The following is a 21,939-nucleotide window of genomic DNA, read 5'->3' on the forward strand; positions in this document are numbered from 1 at the left end:
TTACAACAGGCCACATAAAAAACACTAGCAAAGTCAGTACAAATTAAAATTTCATACAATGACTTGTTTATACTGCTTTATATACACTATATGCTGAAATGTAAGTACAATATTTATATTCCAATTGATTTATTTTATAATTGTATGGTAAAAATGAGAAAGTAAGCAATTTTTCATAATAGTGTGCTGTGACATTTTTGTATTTTTATGTCTGATTTTGTAAGCAAGTCGTCTTTAAATGAGGAGAAACTTAGGGGTACGCAAGACAAATCAGACTCCTGAAAGGGGTCCAGTAATCTGGAAAGGTTGAGAGTCACTGTTTAAAAGGATCTAGGTTCAGACACTAGGAAACACCCATCACAGTTGTCAAAAGCATGGATCTTTTCCATAAAGGATATAGGAGAGTTTACCATCCTAAGATGAAGGTATTATCCAATTACATGTTGGGTTTCTTCCCTAAACCACTCTTCTCTGGACAGTAATTCCCTTTGTCAGTCAAATAGAGTTACATTATGAAACTAACAGTGTTAAAACAAAACAAAAACAAACACCATAACACCACCATTCAACATGTTCAAGACCAACTCTAAGGTTTGTTCCTGTTTTTGTAAGTGGGATCAAATCACTCTAGAACTAGACTATGAAAGCTTATTTTTAAGGGTCCCATCTGCATTGGAGGACAGATTCAGTGACAATTATAACATTGTTGTCAAAGAACCTCATCAAAATGCTGTTCCAACTTGCAGTGTAGCACAAACCTTAACCACGTTTCATTAAATGGGATAAAGACTAGACATATACTTTATTTATTTGGCCACTATTTCTACTTTCCGATTGCAATTATTAATCATATACATGTGTTAAATAATGGCTCCTATCCACTTCCTCTGACTAGTTTTCTCCTTTTGTCACTACAGAACCAAGTGATCTAATCCTACATTTATAAAAATCAGTTGTCAAAGAAGTTATGAATTCACAAATTTAGCACAATGACTTTACTGTAAATTAACAAAAGGAGGATATGGGGGTACAAGGTTTTGTTTTAACACAATCAGGAGCAGTAATCGGCAAACAAAGAGCTAACAACAATATAGCTGCCCCCTCTCCCTCATATATTTTCCAATTATTTTAACTGGTCTGTCTGTGTAAAGACTTGAATGCAGGAAGAACGAATTATTGAATGTGAGAAAGACTGGAGTTTAAATTTAGACATGAACACATTCCTCACTCACTCAGCAAGTCTTTCAGGAAGCGTCTGAGGAGTTAGACAAGCTCAGATCCTCCTCTCTTGATTTTCGTTAACCTGTTTTCTAGCAATCCCATTTCACTTCAGGTAACTCATCCCATCCCCACCCTACCCACAGCTGTTAATTCTATTATTTTAAAAGGCATGCTTCTATTATAATCTAGGTGCCAATTAAAAAAAAACCTTGCACCAACAACATTTGGTATTAACAGCTTCTCTACCTAAAAACACTAGTTTGCTAAATATTCATACAGATAACAATATTAAAAAACCAGTTGTTCAGCAAAAAACAAACATTCGTTACCATCCCAATAACCAGGTTATCGGAACGGCAGCACATTCTCCTGTATCAATAAGTATCATTATTCTTTACAGACCAAATTCATGGAACAGTCATGAAGCAGACTGTATTTCTTTTGTATCTGCTGTGTAACATCACCAAACATTACTCATCCAAGCAACCACTGAAAAATTTAAAGTAAAGGCTGACCTTTGAGACAAGTGTTTTTCTTACTGTCTTGAACGTATGGGAGTTCACAGTGAAGGAGAATGTCTCATATTAAATAATATTTGGCAAGAAAGGAACACACAACACTAAAGAAACAGACTTTTCATAAAAGACAAATGCTAAGTGGTGTCTCAAGAATCCTTTTTCCCCACTAATTTAGTGGTGTGGGATTTACTGACAGCTTTATGAATGACTGCCTTGCTACTTATTTGCTAATCTGTTTTGGGGTCACTGCTGCAGACTCCTCTAAAAGGAAACACTGACAAAATGTGATGCGTCAACTCTCTAGTAATACCATGATACAATACAGTTACTGAGTTAGAAGACCTTACCAAAGCTTTTATGGTGGAGAAAATACAGATGGAGTTGAGGGCACGGGGGGATTGAAAATGGAAAATAATTTCCCCCCAAGAAAACAAAAACATCTGCATCAAAACAAACGTACTGGGTGCACCTTAAGATAGATGCTTTTGTATTCTCCCAACAATTCTTTACTTTCTCAAACATATTCACGTATCTCTAGGATGTATAGTGTAAGTGTGGAAGTTACTAAGGTTCATGGCTTTAAAAAAACAAACAAACCCCAAACCAAAAAACCCAACCTTCCAGCTAAGTACATGTCTGGATTAGTCAGACACAAACATCTGCCCCTACTTTAGATTTCTTCATAACAATGTTACTACAAAGCCTCAAAAAGTTTCCTCTTCTTGAGGAAAAGAAAATTGTGAAGTTTGGATTAAGATACCAGTGACTAACCAACTGACTCACATGTTTTCATCCCCTCCTCCTTTTTCAAATCTAGCCCTGACCTGATCAGCAGAAAGTCACACCAATTAGATTGCTGCCAGGCATTCGAAGCAAAGCCAGTGTTCACAAGATATTTGGCAAGCTACTTTATTAATTTACACTCTAAAAAGCAAGGCAGCTACATTTTTTCCTATGGTTTGTTAATGGTGTTGATCCATACATACAGAAAGTAATTACCATTTTAAAATCAGTACTTCCAATTTAGAAAAAAAAAAGAGTCACATTACTGTCTGGAAATATTTTACCTTTTATTGTTTCTTATGAGATACTAACAGAAATGGAAGCAAAAGTCTCTTTCTTTTCAAATTGTGAATTGTCCATTTTCCCTGTAATCACTCAGTTCACTTCCCCATTTGTTTGTATGGAACCTCCAAATAGCAACAGGAGAGAGAACAGTGTTTTTAAAAAATATAAACTTTGGTTGAGAAGACCATAAAAATTGGCAGGGACACAGACTTGCAGATGATTAGTGTAGTATCAGAAACTACCTATGAATCACTTTGAGAGTGATTAGGTTTCAGGTTGACCATGTCTCTTTCAGTTTTCAATGTACCTTTAAAGCCAGTGGTTCTCAACCTTTTTCTTTCTGAGGCTTCCCCAACATGCTATAAAAACTCCACGGCTCAACTGTGCCACAACCACTGTTTTTCTGCATATAAAAGCCAAGGCTGGTGTTAGGGGGGTAGCAAAGCGGGCAATTGTGTGGGGTCCCACACCATACGGTGCAACGCAAAACTAAGTTGCTCAGGCTTCGGCTTTAGCCAGAGGTGATGGGACTTCGGCTTTCTGCCCTGGGCCCCAGCAAGTCTAATGCTTGGCGGACCTCCTGAAACCTGCTCACGGCCTCCCAGGAATCCCCAGACCTCTGGTTGAGAACCACTGATTTAAGCTTTCTGCTTCAAGGCAATTAAATTAACTCTGTTCAGTTTTTGTTCAAACTAACTTCTGCTCCAAGCATCTAAAACCTCTTTTTTTTCCCAGACAAAGCATCCAACAGAAGCCTGAATATACTAGTTCCATCCACATTATTTTTTATGCATCATCGTAGATTATACACTGATTTAGAGGAACATTCACAAATGGGACAATAGTTTGGCCCAATGTCTTCTGAAGAAGATCTGTTATCCCTTATCACCCTTTCAACATGTATTTTCTCTTTACATTACAGCATTGGATATGTGGCTTTGGCTGTACCTTTTTAAATATATGAACTAGATCACTTTGACAGTTACAAACCTGGCTAAACATGGCAATTAAGAAAAAAAATTCCCCATGTTCTTTACGCAGCAGAAACTATGTGCTAGCCTTTAAGATGATACATGACTTGCTAAAAGATCCACTAGTACAGTCACTGTCTAAAAAGTCTTTAGACAAGTGTCTTGCCGAAATCACAACCAAAAAAAAAGTGACATTGTGTTTAGAAGGCCCACCTATGCAAGGGGAAGGACGAGAGAGCCAATCTCTGAGCCTTGTTTCAGCTGCAAAATAAGAACCTGAATATTCCTCTCAAAACTTTTGAGCTGATGAGGCTTTGTTGCTGTATTTATCATTAATTCCCCCCACCTCCGTCCCCACAAACCTTTCATATACATTTGTGAAATATTCATGATTTTTATGGCATTTTACTTGTTCAAAGTTCTGTACAGGCAGCACACCACCACCACATCCTAGTCAGATAGATAAGTAAATATGGTTGATTTGATATGAAGAACCGAAGCAGAGCAGTGACGTGACTTGCTCAAGGCCAGGCAGCAAATCAGTGGCAAAGCCAAGATAGAACCCCAAAAATTCCAATCTCCTAACTCTGTGTGAACTCCTTTAGACCACACTGCTTCCTTGTGAGCTTCCCTACACATCCATGCATTTGTAGTGTGCATTTATCAGTGATATTCTCTAGATATTGGGGTGCTACATTTCTTATGCCATTAGAGGGGAAAAAAGGTAACTTTAAATACATTGCAAGCATCAGTCCTGTGTGCGCCTCTATTTTTATGTTAGATCAGTATTAAGTTGCAACCAAGCTGTTTTAGACATTCCCCTTTGTGAGCCTCATATCAAAGGTGAGGCAACAACAGTCACTTGTTTTCACAGGAGACTGTTTAAGACTTTACATGTTTAAGAAAAGATACTGATTCTTTGTCCTTTGTTATTAAAAGCCAACCCTAGGTATACAGACTCACCAGCCAAATCTATACTACTGCACATTTTAAAATTATACATACATATATATATATATATATGTATAATTTTAAAATGTAAGCATAAATGTAAGCAGGTAAGCATATATATATAATGCTTACCTGCTTAATCTCAACATGAACAGAACTAGAGGGAACTCTCTGAACAAATTAAAAACACAGCCAGAAAACCAGTAAAGAGATGTGCGCTCCCACTGCCAAGTCTGACTAGATGAAGTGTGCCAAACTCCTTCCTGTGCAGCAAACCCATCATTACTACATCATCCTTGAAGTACGGGTTCTCCGTGGCTTCTCCCCTTCTCTTATCAGAAGTGCTGGTCTAGTAACCTATCTTTTTTATTTAAAAAAAAGTTAGTATTTTGATTTTAATACCAAATTTGAAGGGAGCCAAGAGGGAATATAGGCCCATGATGATGTAACATAGAGAGTGTTTTTTGGAATGAGTTTGGGATGGCAGCATTATTCATTAATGAAGAGCAGCCTTTCAGAAAACTGCATCCTGCTTTCCCCACAAATTTTAATTAGTCCAAAGTAAGCATTAATCCTTCCTTCCCCAATGACAGGTCTGATATCTTGCAACCCTGTTAAATTAGACATGGGTGTTCTATACCCATTGGAAGGAGGAGATTTCCCCTGGATCACAAACACATTGTACTAGGCCTGGAAGAGAGCTGATTTTAGTGAAATATTACTGTAAACATCATAAGGGAACTTTTTTTGGAAAAAAAATGTTAATAATGCATTTCTGGTGCTTGTATGATAGTAATGTCCGTCTTCCCTAGCTAGAGGGTTTGCTAGAGATTCCAGGCTTCCCGAGTATTAGGAGATTCTTCTCAGGTGGAAGGCTCTTCTTTCTTGACATTAAGTTATCTTTGTAACACAGTTCTTTGATGTTTGGCTTTACATGTTATCTAACAGACAGACAGGCCCTGAGCATAGGCCAAAATTTTCAAGAGTGAAGTTCTGATTGAGACAAAGCTATTACTGTAAGAGAGCATTCATCATCTTGAACTGCAGTGTGCGTCTTGCACCTTTTCACTTGCTATCTCTTAGCCAGAGCAAGGTGTCAAAAGGTGGAGGCTGAGGAAGGACAGGCAGAACACAGGAACAAGGGATTCATGAGGCATTAAAGTCCTTCATTATTGCACCCTCCAGCTTTATGTGACAAGTCCTGAAAAAAAATTAACCTACTGGTTTAGAAGAAATATCAAGGTTCATGAAAGTATGGGCAGCTCCCTATTTGTAAGGTACCTCAAATGGAGGGCTATCATTCATGGGGTCCCACTAAAACATGAAGTACAAGGTTGTGCTCATTCTTGATTACTGTCTCCTAATTTTAAAAAAACACCCTAATTTATGGTTTGTAACTCCACCCTCAGGCAGCATCTTTCATGTAGGATTATTACTGAATGTTTTTAGCAAGACAATTCATTTGGTCGGCACAAGACAAAATAGCGGCAGAATCTAATACTAACAACAATTAAATATTTTTGAGCATATTACTTAATCTTTAATGCAAGAGTTCTTATGTGTCTAGGCAAATTTGGGGTATCTGAAACTGATCTTATTTACTCAATCCTTTGATGGGGCGGGGGGAAGGAGGATCAGATTTTATGGAGTTAGAAGTTGCACTAAGAAGGCCCCGTTCACACCAGTTTGAAAAATGATTTTGTAAGTGGTTGAAGGCCCAGTCACAGAATTTGTTTGTGAACAAATAATATCTCACATATCAGAGTTGTTAACAAAGGCTACATCATTTTTGATACAACCATACTGGAAGAAGGCGGCTACAAAACAGCTTGCCCACACAGTTAACTCTAGACACACATGGTCTCCCAAGCGCACAGCTAATCGTGCTATCCTCTCTCACCCTTCTTCTCTCCTTTTCCAGATATTCTCCTCAAGGTATAGGGCTACCACCTGAAAACATTTTACACACTAGTAATGGTGTATTTCCAGGCTCAGCCACTTCGACCAGCGTTTTCAGAAGTGGTCACTGATTCTTAATGCGTGATTTGAGACCCCCTTGGGCCTGATTTTCACACATTATTTTGTAACCATGTTCCCAAACACAGCTGTACCTGTTGTGCTTAGAAACTACAATTAGAGCACCACAGAAAACTTTGCAGACATAGCACAGATGCTGTTCTAGTTCTAACTGCAATCCTAAATTCTATCTCACTGAAGACAATGGTAGTGCATAGCTATAGCTGAGGGCAGAATTTAGCAGGGCAGGATCTTACCAAGCGTGATAGAGCAGACATCTTGGTGTTCAGCCTCCTCACTTGAATTCACAGGGCTTGGGATTTAAACAAACAAATAAAAAATAAATGCCCATCATTTGTAACTTGAAGTATGATATGGAAGCCAGTAAGACAGACATGAAACCCTCATGATGCCATTTTCAGAGCAGAATTTCACTTTTTTATAAATCTTGTATTATTTATTCATGGACTTAAAAAAAAGTTAATCTTCATTTTCACAAAACAAAATTGGGGACAAAACTGGCCTGACAGCTCCATCATGTCCATGTATCACACTGACAAACACAAGATAGCTGGTCTCTACTCTACACTGCCCCTTCAAGCCCTTCCATTTGCTGGTAATGATGTAAAATGAGACCTACATATAGTTCACAATGAGATTTCCAACCCAAGTTTTATTTGCCATGTAACTGAGCATCTTTTGATAACCACTGAGCCATTTGGACTTGGGAAGGAAATTTTTCATAAGTTATATGAAGAAGCAAAAAACTATTTTAAATACTTTAAAGACAAATGAGGCCTGGTTCTTCTTTCACTTACAACAACAGATAAGTGCAGAGTTACTCCACTCACGTTAATGGAGTTAAATAGCTGTAAAGGAGACGTGAATCAGGCCCATTTTATTTTATATTGTTCCATGTTCCCCATGAGTTTATCCCTATTTTGATTTAACTTTAATGTAAGAGTTGAATTGCAAGATGAGCTATAAGGGGATCAATTTAGGCCATAGAGGGCAATTCTTGGAGGAAAAATAAGCTATAAAAAGGAGGAACGAATCCTGTTGCCAATAAAATATTTCACCAGAATTATACTGAACATTTAATTAGTCATCTTTAGAAAAGTGAGACATTTGGAAGAACTGGTCTCTCAAATTATTTGAGATTGTTCCTCTACTATTTCCCTTGATTCCAAAGATTTCAGCATAACAAGTTCAGAAGGATACTAAGATTGTTAACATTCTTTTTGTCCTACAAAGGGGCACCAACTAGTTTCATATTCGCCGGAAGAAAAACCAGAACTGTTTTATAGTGTGTCAATAAGCCAATATTTGTGCTCTTTTGTTAGATCACATTTAAATCCCTCTGCTTCTATGAATGCCCAATTTTAGTTGCCAGTAGTAAGTCTGGCTTGCATGAGGCGATATATACTGTATGGCTGTTTACAGTTGAGAATGGAACATTACATACCTTGACAATCGATATTTAAGACTTACTAGATAAACCATGGACAACTTCCTTCTCCTCCTCAACCTCAGCTTTGTCTCCATTAAGCGTTGCCATTAAATTCATAATCTTGATTGTTAAAATAGTTCACTTCAAGATGTTGATGCTCTATTTAAATCCCCAAAGCCCCAATACCTCTTTGAAAGAAATGATGTTATGTTAAGGTGAAGGAGTTAAAGATTTACAAAGTCAATAAGAATTCATAACTTCTGCATTTTAATCATTCATAGCCACTGTATTTGATTTACCCCACAATTTCCATCAGAAATTGAAAAAGTTTTGAAGAATGAGTTATTCTCAATGTAAATCTTCTGCAGGCCTCTGTCAATCATGTTAGTCCTTTCTCTGGTTAGCTTTTCCTGCCTCCTGATTGAAACTACACGACGAATTTAATTGCTTTGTGACTTCTTATCTTAAAAGCAGAAAAATATGGAAAGCTAAAATGAAGAGTTAGTTCCTTTAAGCAATGATGGAAAGCCTTCAAAAAAAAGCAGAGTGCATTAAGAACTCAAATGGATTTAAATTCACCTTTCACTACCCTTATACATTTTTGAGGGAAGCAGCCAGCATACGATTCCACAATTACAACACACTATTCTGAAGTCCTCCTATATTAGAATATGGAGGGGGAGATTATCTTTCCAAACATGGGATTGTCTCTCTCTATTTGTTTACCATAAACTACTATTCTAACAAAATAAAGGGAATTTGAAATCAGGAAGGGAAACTATAATTTCAGGAATTTTAGTGTAAAAAGAATATTCTAAGTTGGATTTCTGTTGTAAAGACTGGACACTTGAAGTTTTCTGTTAGCAAGTTTTTATAGTTTCCAGTGTCTTGAACAGATCCTTAAACATTTATTCAGTGATTTTCAGAAATATGTTCTAAAGGAGTTTATTTAATCATGCTCCAAACACTGTATATGATTAAATGGAAGAATTTTTAAAATCCTGTTAACATGTCACACTCTCTTCCATTTACTTTTTGCACTTCTGATCAGTTTGGACAATTAAAGACAATTTCAGTACTGTTTACTGTCCAGTTCACTGTCAGGTTTAGTGCTGCAATAATTGGGGTTCAAACACTACAGGGAAGTGTTTGCTTAAAAAAACCACACACACAAGGTGTTTTCAATGGTACTGCTATTTCTAAATTTATATAAATATTTTGTTTAGGTTTTATGAGAACTTGTTTTCAAACAAGCAAAATTTAGGCCCAAAAGGTAAAGTTGGCAGTGCCACTTTAAACCTTCAAATAGAAAAAGACCTAAACAAATCAACCAGCTGTTGTGCTGACAACATCAAATAAAGAAATTGTGGAGTTTATTCTACCCTTTATCAATAATGCATGGCTGCGCACAGACAATTTATAGCTGTTTTCCATCACTGGGTATTGTGTAGTACTAAATTAAGTCTACAAAATTCAAGGACAGTCCACCCACACAGCTACTGTAAGCGAGACATGCCACTTTGAATAAACATTTTAGAGGCATTTTATGAGTTTTATTAGCATATTGGGTCACACAACTCCTCATGGACTGAATATTCTCCCCACCTCCCAAATAAATACTCATTCTGCACACATGTTCCTGAAGATGATCAGCAAAAAGGAAAAAAGTTGGTCTTGTGCCTCCACTTACACCCCTTTTATTTATCTGTTGCTACTTTATGTATATAGAAGGTCTGAGTTAAAATTTGAACATTTAAACCCATGTAAAAAATAAGATTTGTTTTCTATACAAACTAAAGTGTTGCCTACCTCCAAAAACTCTATCATGAATGCCAAACTCATGACGTTATGACACTACAAGTCTCAAGAAACAAAAGGGATTTTAGTTAGACTGTTTAATAAGTGTAAACAAAGAAAATAAGTTCAATGATTAAAGGACATTTTAAAAAACATTATTTGCAGGTCATACGCTTCAGAAAACACACACCAGGTTTTCAGTAACATATAAGAATCAAATCTAATTAGGAAACTAATTACTGTAGTGCAATCCCCTTATAGAGTTTATAACGCCAACAGCAAATCAGAGGTTATGTCATCACTCTGCAAGCTCAACTGATGATACACTTGTATTCTAGAACAGTAGCTCGCAACCTTTCCAGACTTCTGTACCCTTTCAGGAGTCTGATTGGTCTTCCCTACCCCCAAGTTTCACCTCACTTCAAAACTATCTGCTTACAAAATCAGACATAAAAATACATAAGTGTCACAGCACACTATGACTGAAAAATTGCTGACTTTCTCATTTTGACCATGTAATTATAAAATAAATCAACTGGAGTATAAAATATTGTATTACATTTCAGCGTACCGTATGTAGAACAGTATAAACAGTCATTGTCTGTATGAAATTTTAGTTTGTATTGATTTTGCTAGTGCTTTTTATATAGCCTGTTGTAAAACTAGGCAAAATCTAGATGAGTTGATGTATCCCCTGGATGCAGAGTTGCCAACCCTCCAGGATTGTGCTGGAGTCTCCAAGAATTAAAGATGAATCTTTAATTAAAGATTATGTCATGTGATGAAACCTCCAGGAATTCATCCAACCAAAATTGGCGACCCTACCTGGAAGGCCTCTGCATACCCCCAGGGTACATGTACTTATTCCTGGTTGAGAACCTGTGCTCTAGAAGTGAATTAGAGTCAGTTTCATCCTTTGATATCATACTGTGGTCTCAAAGAATTAAGGAACACAAAGCGAGGAGCAGTTAGTGATAATAGACAGCCCTTAAGGGTGAGAACACTACAGTTATGAGTTTTGCACAAGTCAGTTCTATTAAGGCTCTGCCCACATTGCAACTGAAGCTTCACTTCAGCATACTTCCAATTTCAGAGTGGGCAGATTTAAGTGTTGTCATTTAGAAGGGATTGGCGGTACCATCAAGAAGATAGTTTTCTGCCCCACTGTAAACCCATTGCTTCTGGCATTGTACAGTCACTGCTCACCCACTGTCCCTCTACAAAAAATACCGGGGACGCTGATGGTTCTGTGAAAGCCTTGCTTTTAGCAATACGTTTGCCTTTCCATAAGCCGTCAGCACAGCAAACTGTCTGTCTGTGTAGCTCAGTGGTTCTCAAACTTTTGTATTGGTGACCCCTTTCACACAGCAAGCCTCCAGCAAGGGCGAGGAGAGTCAGGCACTTGCCTCAGGCGCGCAAAGCAGAAGGGCGCAGCCCTACCACGATCGGCGGCACTTCAGCAGCAGCTCTACTGCCGCCACTTCTTCGGCAGTGGATCTCTGAGTCCCTGTCGGATGGACCTGCCACTGCATTGCCACCATCGCTTCATTCATTCTTCAGCAGCGGGTCCTTCTCTCTGAGAGGGACACAAGGACCTGCCACCGAAGAATGAATGAAGCGGCGGTGGCAATTCAGCGGCAGGTCCTTCCCTCTGACAGAGACTCAGGGACCCGCCGCCGAAGAGCCTGGAGCCAGCCCTTGCCTCGGACACAAAAATTCCTTGTTACAGCTCTGCAAGCCTCTCAGTGTGACCCCCCTTATGAATTAAAAACACTTTTTTTTAAAATAGATATTTAACATGATTATAAATGCTGGAGGCAAAACAGGGCTTGGGAGAGAGGCTGACAGCTTGCAATTGCCACATGTAATAACGTCGCAATCCCCTGAGGGGTCCCGACCCCCAGTTTGAGAACCCCTCGTGTAACTGGTCTGGCCTTCCTTTATCTCAGCCACGTGGTACGCCATCCAGAGAGCAATGCTATTGGTGTCACTCTGTGTGCATGTCCCACAGGTACCCTAAACTCCAGTGAAGCAGTATGGGACAGCTACTCAGATTTTCCCAGAACACATTTAGACAACACTATTGTTTGCAGTGTTGTTGTAGCCATATTCATCCCAGAATATTAGAGAGAATAGGTGGGTGAGGTAATATTTTCTATTAGACCAGCTTCTGCTGGAGAAAGAGACATGCTTTTGAGCTACACAGAGCTCTTCTTTGGGTCACTATACAATGCTAGGCAGTACGGTGGGTGCAGATACACCCCCTGGTACTTGTAGTCATTAAGTTATTTTCCAAAGAGCAGAAAGCAACTATCCGGTATTCCAGAAGACATCCTCTGGTAGTTGCCTGGTCTGCTAAAAGAGCAGAAAGCAGTGGCAGGACAGATTTTTATTCCACAATATCAAAAAGAAAGCCACGAAACCAAGGTCCCTCCTCAGACATTCTTTCCATCTCTGTCATGGGCTCAACATGTACACTTGGTACAGGATTAAGAGTTTATTGTCTCTCCTATCTCAGAGGCAAAAGCTATTCCAGCTCAGATTCAGCTGTAATTCAGCCACATCCTTTACATAAATCTAGTTCCCCCATGAATATGTAAAAGTCTCTTAGTCACTTCTCATGCAGTAAGATTTTTAAAAGTACATTTACTGTATGCTTGGATTTTGAATTGTTAAAATAACAAAAATTTTGAATAGGTCCAAGAATTCCTGCTATAGAACATGCAGCTGCCCATTTAAGATTTGATGAGATTGGAGTATTACCCTCAATTAAATCAAAGCAGTAGGACAGAGCTCTAACAACTGAGAATGCTCGGATTCAGTTTCCTTTGGTTATTTAAAAAAAAATAGAATCAGTTTTAAGAAGCTGTAGCGGGGTAGTTACCCGCTCCTGCCCTTTGGAGCTTAAAACAGCCCAGGAGAGGGCTGTGGCTGGGGCAAGAAGGGCTTAAAAGCTGGGCTGATTGGGGAAGTGGCTGCAGCTGGGGCCACGTCCCAAACTGAGCAACAGGACCTTATAAGAAGGCCAGGGAAGCCAGGAGCAAACAGTTTCCCTTTGCCTGTAGAGGGAGAAGGGCCTGGCTGCTTAGATGCTAGAGACAAGGTACCTAGAGTGGAGCAAGGCTGGGGAAAGGCAGAGGAGCTATGGAGCTCCTGCCTGGAAAGCCTTAGGCTGTGGCCTTGATAAAGGCCAGGACGGGTACTGGGGCTATAGAGGGGTAGCCAAGGGTAGGAAAAGGCAGCAGGTCCAAACCCCTCTTTGCCAGTGATGAATGGTGTGTACACTGCAGTCTGCCCCAAGGAGCAGGGGCTAGATGGTGACTTGCAGTAGCCATATTCTGAAGTGAAGTGGGGGTAGTGGGTTGGGGGTTCCCCAGGGAGGGGAGACCCAGATTGGTGGGGTACTGCCAGGGGGCAACACCCCAGTTAAAAGGGCACTGGGGTCCAGGGAGGGACATGGGGCCAAGAGGACAGGTGGATCACTGGCCTACAGAGGGCACTCCTGGCTGGAAGTGAGCTAATTCCCAGGAGTCACCAGCAGGAGGCGCCGCAGGGGTGAGTCTGCTCATCTACAGAAGCCCATTATTCATCCTGCACTGCCAAGAAGTTTCCTTTGGAATTAGAAAGGTTTTCGTTTCTTCTTTCAGGAGCTGCACAAGATAACACAAAATAAAAATATACTTGAGCTCTATTCTTCAGGTAGAGAACATTGCTCTGGAATGCACACTGTCCCCTATTATGAGACATGGTCCCTTCCAGCCCTATGTTCTTGTTATACAGTGATGAGCTCTGTTCTGCATTTAAATTACTCTTTTAATACAGCAGAGCTCATGTAAAAAAAATTGATTTGTTATATTTTTGTACATATACCTAAACCTTTTAAATTAAGTGACAAAGAAATAAAGATATATTGATCTGAACATGTTACATATATACACAGTACTCCAAACTTATTTCATTAAAAGAAAACAAACTCTTAAATATGTTTCTGCTAAATGAATAGTCTTGCTGTACTATATATTTTAATTCTAAGTAAAACTCTCCTTAATAATACACACTGCTATTACTACTACAGTACTTTATTAGTACCAGCAATTAAGTAGCCACTTAGGGTACATCTACACTACCCACCGGATCGGCAGGTAGCGATCGATCTATCGGGGATTGATTTATCGCGTGTAGTGTAGACACGATAAATCGATCCCCGGTCGCTCTCCCATCAACTGCTGAACTCCAGCAGTGCGAGAGGAGGAAGCAAAGTCGACGAGGGAGCCGCGGCTGTTGATCCAGCACTGTGAGGACACGAAGTAAGTAATTTTAATTCGATCTAAGTGTAAGCAGAGTCAGGATGAGCCCCACCCTGACATCTGGTGGTAAATTATGGGGGCGTGGAAAAAGTGCATTTGGTATTCGTTATTTTTGCTGGGCACTCCACCCCACTTAGCATACCGCAGCAGCATGGGATGGTTATTTTTTTATTTTGAGTGGAGCCCCAGCTTCCATTGGGGCAGGGGGGATGGGAGGAATGAATGAAATGTTGTCACCCTGGGGGGGGAAATGGGGTGTCTTGTTGTGATGGGGGTTTCATTCAGCTGCTATATAGCTGGGGCATGGGGGGGGGGGATGGGTTCCAAAACCAAGAGAGGGAGAGGACAGGGTATCTGTACTTGGTGGTGCAGGCTCCTTGTGTGAGTGTGAAGCCAGAGTTCCCACCATGCTTCCTCTGCCACTGTCTCTGTCACTGTGGAACTTTTGATTTTAATAAGAATCTAGATTACTGAATTGAATTGAATTGACTGGTACTGGGGCTCCCCACTGAGGAGCTGAAATCACTGAAGAGCTGGAGCTGAGCTGAGCTGCTGGAGCTGAGCTGCATGAGCTTGACAGTGGGGGAGCAGAGAGGGGGAGCAGAGAGCAGCAGGGTGAGCAGCCAGCAGAGCTGGAGGAGCTGGCAGAGTCTGTGGAGCAGCGGAGAGGACGGCTGGGAAGCAGGGAGGACAGCAGAGCAGAGGGCAGCTGGCAGCAGAGCAGAGCAGCCAGAGGAGAGAGCTGAGCTGAGGACTGGAGGGGAGAGACCCCAGGGAGACTGAGTGGAGACAGCTGAACCACGAAGGGGCCCTGGGCTACCTAGGATAAGATACGTCAACTTCAGCTACGCTATTCTCATAGCTGAGGTTGCGTATCTTAGATCGATTCCGCCCTCCCGCCCCCAGTGTAGACCAGGCCTTAGTTATTACATGTTTTACTTTCATCTTTCAAGTGCAAAAGGCAAGGAGTGTTTACTACACTTAGGAAGGGTGAGATAGAGAGGAAGGGAAGAGTCAGTTGAGCAACTTAACAAGGAGCAGGGCAATACAGGGCATTTCAAACTTCTCCAGCGGGGGCCACATTTAAGAGAGCATTTCACTCCTCACCTACTTGAACTCACCTAACATCCTTCTGGCACCTAGCAACCGAAGCAATAACGTTCGCCTTATATGGAATTAGCATTTGTTTGTTTCTTAGCTGTCTGGTGTGAAAAGTGTGTCTTTTGTGAAGAACAGTCAGACACAGGCTGCATTTGCTGCTCATTTAATGTCCCCCCTCTCCAGTCTCCCTGCTTCTCTTCCATTCATCCTTTCTCCTCCCTCTGTGCATGCTTCCTTGTTCTGTTCTCCCCTGCACATCCAGTCGAGCCACTAGTTCCTCTTCTGCCCTGCACAAGTCAACCAGCTGCCTTCTTCTCTTCTCCCCTGGGAATTTCTCTCTTCCACTGGTATCTGGCAGCTCCAGTCCCACCTTTGATCCCCGAAGAAAGCTCCACATTCCTCACTTCCTCCTCTGAGTAGTAGCCTTTACTAGCAGCAAAGGAGGAGCCAGCCGCCAGCTGCTTTTCCAAGCCCCAATGCTTTTCACGGCACAAACTGCCTGAACTCCTATTATCACAGGGGAAAGCCAGCACTATGTGACCCAGACATTGTAAGATCTAAAGGAAGCACTCACCCACCCACTCCTGTAACAAACCCCTAAACTATGTCTGAGTTATTGAAGTCCTCAAATTGTGGTTTGGGGAGGGTCACACAAAGAACTGTGCATCTCTAGGCACCACAATTCCAGTCCCAACAGCTGAGTGAAATGGACACAGTTGTAGTCAGTTTCATCCTGGAGCTCCTACTGTGGACATACTAAGTGAAGAGTACAGAGTGAATATCTGATACAGCTTCTGGGGCGTTTTCAGCCTGGTTGCTTTAAAAAACAAATAAAAAAATAATTAAAACCTACAAAACTGTTCTTTCCTGTCAAATGCTGCTTTAAAAAAAAAAAAGAAAAAGAAAAAAGAAAACTATGACGACAGGCACCTTTTCATACCTTAGAACAACATTTGATTTTACTCAAGTTCTAGTAAGATATAGGAGATCCAATATTTAACAAAGGCCAAGGAGTAGCCCTATTATTTGTTTGAAACCAAAAAATAAACTATTGGCAAAGCTACACCCTTGTGTGACTGTAAAGCCTTTAATCAACTTCAAGACTTTCAAAGCTGGGAAACAAAACACAGATGAGGATTCTTTCCCTCCCTCAATCCCTCAGGTTTGATAAACATTTCAAATGTATCAGCTATAATGAACTTTGTTTACATTACACATTTACCTATTCAGGATAGTTTCTAAATGATTTCAAAATACAAAGGAAAGCAGTAGGAGTACATCTATTAGTAATAGCTAACGGACACACTGGATGAAGTACTCCATTTTCAGAGTCATTCCTTCTCAACTCAGATATTTATTTTTCTAAACATATTTAGAAAGAGAAAAAACATCTTATGGTTCTCTACACCAATGTTGGTTTATATTTGAAAATGTTTTAAGTCTGTGCATTTTTATTTAAATGTACCATACACATTTTCAAGTTTGTCAAACATTTACAATCAAGTCAAGCACATTTGAAAGGGGTTTTATTTTGGTGTTGTTACTCTTGACTATAGCATCAATTCAAACTTGAATTAAGCCATTGTATGATTTTAGGTTTACAGAACTATAGCATTTTGTAGCTCCATTAACGACTTTCCCTTACAAAGGATTTTATGGGTGTTTTCAAAAATCCCCCTCTTCCATCCCTCTCTCCCTCTTAAAGTAAAAAATTCAGTGCTTTAGAAGAGCTAAGTGAGATGACACCAGGTGGTTATATTCTGAAAGAAGCATTACGGAGTTCTACATTTTTAGTCTTGAGAGCGTCCTGTCCTCTGCTCTCTACACTGGCTTTCCACAGAATATCAAGTCAAGTTCAAGGTTTTAGTTCTTATCTTCAAAGCACTCAATTGCCTGGGCTAAGTATATCTAAGAGATGGCCTAAAGCTCTGTAATGAGGACTATGATACACAACTCTGCTTCTCTGGAAAAGTGGAACTTTCTAAAATAGAGGTAAAGTTTGCTGGTATGGGAGATGGAGCTCTCTCAGGGGCTGGTCCAAGGCAAAATCCCATAGGCACTAAGGAGCATCACAAACCTCATCACACGGACAAGGCACACGCCGTGGACCGTGGCTTCTCTAACACACAAACAGCGCATACATGTTTAAAAAAAAAAAACACAACCCACACCATTCTCCCCCTGGGGAGAAGATGAGGGAAAGAAAGAGAGAGAATGAATCATATCTGACAGACGCTGGTCACGTCCCTTAATGTACTACTGAAAGGTGCTCAGATACTACTGTGTTATAAAAATCACACAAAGTTTCTTTGTCAGAGAAGCCATCTTTTTCTTCTGAACTGCCAGCTTTGTCAATCAGCCTGGCTTACTTCACTACCAGTGACAGAGAATCTATGATCAGACCTTTGTTAACAAGTCCACTAGTGATGTACAAACTAGAGGAGAACCTAGCTCACTTCATCATAGCATTTCAGAGCCACTGCAGCTACCTGGAATAAAGAGTAGTAGAAACAAAAATATGCTCAAAAGACAGTCGAGATACTATACTAGATACAGAGGGATGTCTGTTGACTAATGTGCCATTTTTACACAGCCAGTTTTCCAATCTTAACCCCATTTTGATTTAAAAGACACAGACTTTAAGGCCAGAAGGGGCTACCGTGATCATCTAGTCTGACCTCTCACACAGCGCAGGCCACAAAACCTCACCCACTCCCTCCTGTAATACACTCATACCCTCCAGCTGAGCTACCGAAGTCCTCAAATCCTGATTTTAAGTCTTCAAGTTACAGAGAATCTGCCATTTATTCTAGTTTAAACCAGCAAGTGACCCATGCCTCTGGGTGCAGAGGAAGGAAAAAAACGCTCAGAGTCTCTGGCAATCTGACCCTGGTGGGGAAATTCCTTCCTGACTCCAAATATGGCAATCAGTTCAACCCTGAGCATGTCAGCAAGACCCATCGGCCCGACATCTGGGAAAGAGCACTCTGCAGCAACTCAGAACCTGCCCCCCTCCCCATCTAGTGCCCCATCTCTAGCCATTGAGGATTTTTGCTACTAACAGTTGCAGATGGGCCACATGCCATTTTAGGCACCCCATCCCCTCCTTAAACTGATCAAGCACAGGTTGGGTGTAAAAAACCTAACAACAGCTCCCTTGGAAAAGCTGTTCCAGAACTTCACTACTCTGATGGTTAGAAACCTTTGTCTAATTTCAAGCCTAAGCTTATTGATGGCCAGTTTCTATCCATCTGTTCTTAACATTGGCACTTAAACAGCAGGAAGGGAGAGGAGTTATTTAAGTTATCCCCAAAAAAACCTTCCAGGACTTTCAAATAAAAGGTGCAGTGGAGCCCTTTTTCATAAGTGTTCAGTTATTAAGAGGCAAGTTGAACTGGGGCCAAAGTAACTTGGTAAGTTTCTTTCTGAGGTTTCAGTGACAAAGCAAATATTTTTTGCTTAAAGCCAAGGCTACCTTATCTGCCATCACTGATGCTGCCTCTTGGTACAAAGATCATCGCTCTTCACAAGATGCGAACGGACTTTCAGCTTTTTGTGACTTGACGAGATGCACAGGATCAAGAACAACATGTTTGGTTTCTGACTGACCCACCTATTAAAACAAGAATAGTTGTCGATGGGGTGGTGTAGTACAAAGTAAGAATAATTTTACTGCATACGTATTTATTACAACCTGCAACCAGACACACTAGGTCCCGTTACACACGGTGGAAGGCAAGAGGGAGTTGTTTCCCCCAGTGCAGAGTGGGTTAAGAGGTTAACAAAGCAAAATGGTAATGTGACTACCTCCACACTACACTGGTGTACATGACAAAGCCTGGGCCCCATGTGAACAGGCAGTTTCAGATGCTGGGTAGTCACTGGCTATACGGAGATATTGTGTTAGCAATATTAGTGACAAACATGCTTTCTTTCCACACAAATCGTCTTATTTAAATTGAGAAAACCTTTTACCTGGAAGATCTTATTACTTCATGACTTTAATTATGGTCTCTCTCAAGGTTGTGCAGCTGACATCCTTTGCACAGCTCAGCTACATGAATTAATGCATGAGTTACTTTAGCAGCAAAGACTAATGGAGCTGGTAAATGGGTTACACAAACTCAGGTAGGACCTTGGATACAAGAGTCAGTTCTCAAGTTTCAGTTCATTTACTCAGAGGTTTGAGAGAGAGTGGGAAAGGACAGTTTCACCTTGTTTAGGATTAGCATTGGAACATGGTTAGCAACAGTCAGCCACCTTCCTGAACTTTGTAACAATAACCAAAAAAGGAACTTAAGTTACATTTCTAGTCCAGACAGCAACACTACTTGTATATAAAGAGGGACCACCCGTATCAGGCAACATGAACACCCCTCTTACTGACTCAATAATATCACCAGGGGAGGGCTATGAAGACCACAAAATGGTTTGCCAAATACCAGTACACCTGAATGCCAATCTCCCAAAGAGCGTCAAAAAGAATTTAACCATATAATTCACCAGGCATCTGCATCCTTGGTCACTGCTGCATCAATAAATTTAATAAATAAATGTGATTTATTGTTAAAATAGTTAGTTTGCCTGCAGTTCAGAGCCACATAGGATCAGTTCATGAAACAGGAGGATTCACAAAAGCAAAAGCTTTCAATACATGACCGTTCAAGACGGGTAGAAAATTTTATTTGTAAACAATTACTGAATGGAAGTTGATGCATAAACATGTTGAGGAGAGGCAAATGGTATGGGTGTATGTTTCAAAACAGCTCTTTTTTGCAGTTTTGATGTCATACTTTCAACTAGTTTTATATTTATGGATTAGAAGATTTACTTAGACTACCCTTTGTTTTTCCTCCACCCCCTGAAAAAAGTATCCATCCTTTGGGTCAAAACAATAGATTGTACAAACAATAAACTGCAATTAGGGTTTCATTAATTAATCAGGAGGACTAACTTAGTGTTTTGGACTGACAAATTTGGATAGACTAATCACTATTCTGGAATTTGCTGCCTTAAAAAGGGGCTATAAAATACTTCACTCCTTCTATAATCCAGGCATTTAAGCCTGAGATAGACCTTTTATGGTATCTAATTGCATGAAAACATCACTTTGTTATAGTGCTACATATTAAGACAATCTCACCATTGTGCTAAGCAGAATTTTACCTGGAAATTAAGACTGAGCTTCATAGCATACTTGCTAGTTTCTCTGGAGGTAAGACAGAACCCAAACCATCAGTCTTCCAACCAGCCACTCACCCAATACTGTCACTACGGGTAGATTTACACTGCAATCGAAGGTGTGACTGCAGCTTGGGCAGGCATACCTGCACTAAATAACAGCGTAGACTGATCTGGTGGGTTTGGGCAGGCCTGTACGTCCACACCATCACTCCTTCACTGCTATTTCAGGATGACAGATTGAGGGCCTTTCTTTAAATAAAATAGAGAGATCAGGTTGGGGTTGGAGGAGGAACCATAGCTCATTCTGTTCTTTCCATTTCTAGATCAGATGCCCACTAGAAACAGGTGAGTGGCTAACATTTACCTTCAGGCAGACTGCTGTTCTGCTGAACGTGACATGGTAGGTGAGGTAATATTTTTTTATTGGACTAACTTGTGCTGGTGAAAGAGACACGGGTTTTTTTGCTCCACGGACCTGAAGAAGAGCTCTGTGGGGCTCAGAGGCTTGTCTCTTTCACCAACAGAAGTTAGTCCAATAAAATATATATATATATATATTGCCTCACCTACTCTGTCTCTCTCATATCCCAAGACCAACGCAGCTACAACACTGCAAATGGCTCTGATGAGAAGCAGTTATTTAGTATCTGTAATACGCTGGCTGCAGTCATACTGGAGCATGGAAAAAGCCTCAAGACCATAAGGCAGCAGCCATAAATAGCTAGTTCATGCACTATTATTAGCCTGATAAATTCCATATTGTCCATTTATAACCTTGAATTTCAGTCAACTTTGTAAATGGAGCAGTTTAGAGAGTCTCTTAAATGTTAAAAAAGAAGTGCACTAAAATACGCTTCTAGGCTGCTGAAGCTTAACTAAGGTGGAGCACATCTATGGAGAGCTAACTGTGTGCTAAATTCATCTCTGGTGTAAATCAAGGGAAGTCAGAGGTGTTACCTCAGGGATGTATGCGGCCTAATACATTTGGGCTGAGATTTTGAGAGAAAGACATTAAGAGATTGAAAGCCAAGGGGATTTGTGTACTTAACTCCCTCAAATTCCTTTAAAAATCCCAGCCTTCGTTTTTGTGCTCTCCCCTGTGCATGGAATGCAAAAGGTAGCCCTACACACCATCTTCTGGACATGGCTGAACAATAAAGTGTTGCATATGCAATTGGTTTCATTACAATACAAATAGTGCCAAGAAAAAAATCACATCCCAGATGATTCATATCTGAAAGACCAGCCTGTCCAGATTAAGGCCTGTAGCTTTGAAGCATAGGCGCCGACTCCATGGATACTCCAGGGCTCTGCAGCCACCAGCAGATCCCCACCCCGCCCCCAGCTCAACTCCG

General features: G+C 40.5%; 1 protein-coding gene across 4 annotated transcripts in view; it reads right to left on the minus strand.

The window, feature by feature from the left end:
• The window catches only part of KANK1 (KN motif and ankyrin repeat domains 1), a 170,328-nt gene that overhangs the window by 110,165 nt on the left and 38,224 nt on the right, over nt 1–21,939 (minus strand). Inside the window, exon 2 of one of the 4 annotated variants that reach the window (XM_039544069.1) lies at nt 18,876–19,013. The exons of the other annotated variants lie outside the window; for them this stretch is intronic. The gene's annotated coding sequence lies outside the window, so the exon portion shown is untranslated. The remainder of the gene's footprint in view (nt 1–18,875; nt 19,014–21,939) is intronic. 4 annotated transcript variants of the gene reach the window in all.

This window comes from Mauremys reevesii, linkage group 6 (assembly GCF_016161935.1).
Source record: "Mauremys reevesii isolate NIE-2019 linkage group 6, ASM1616193v1, whole genome shotgun sequence".
Lineage (NCBI taxonomy): Eukaryota > Metazoa > Chordata > Testudines > Geoemydidae > Mauremys > Mauremys reevesii.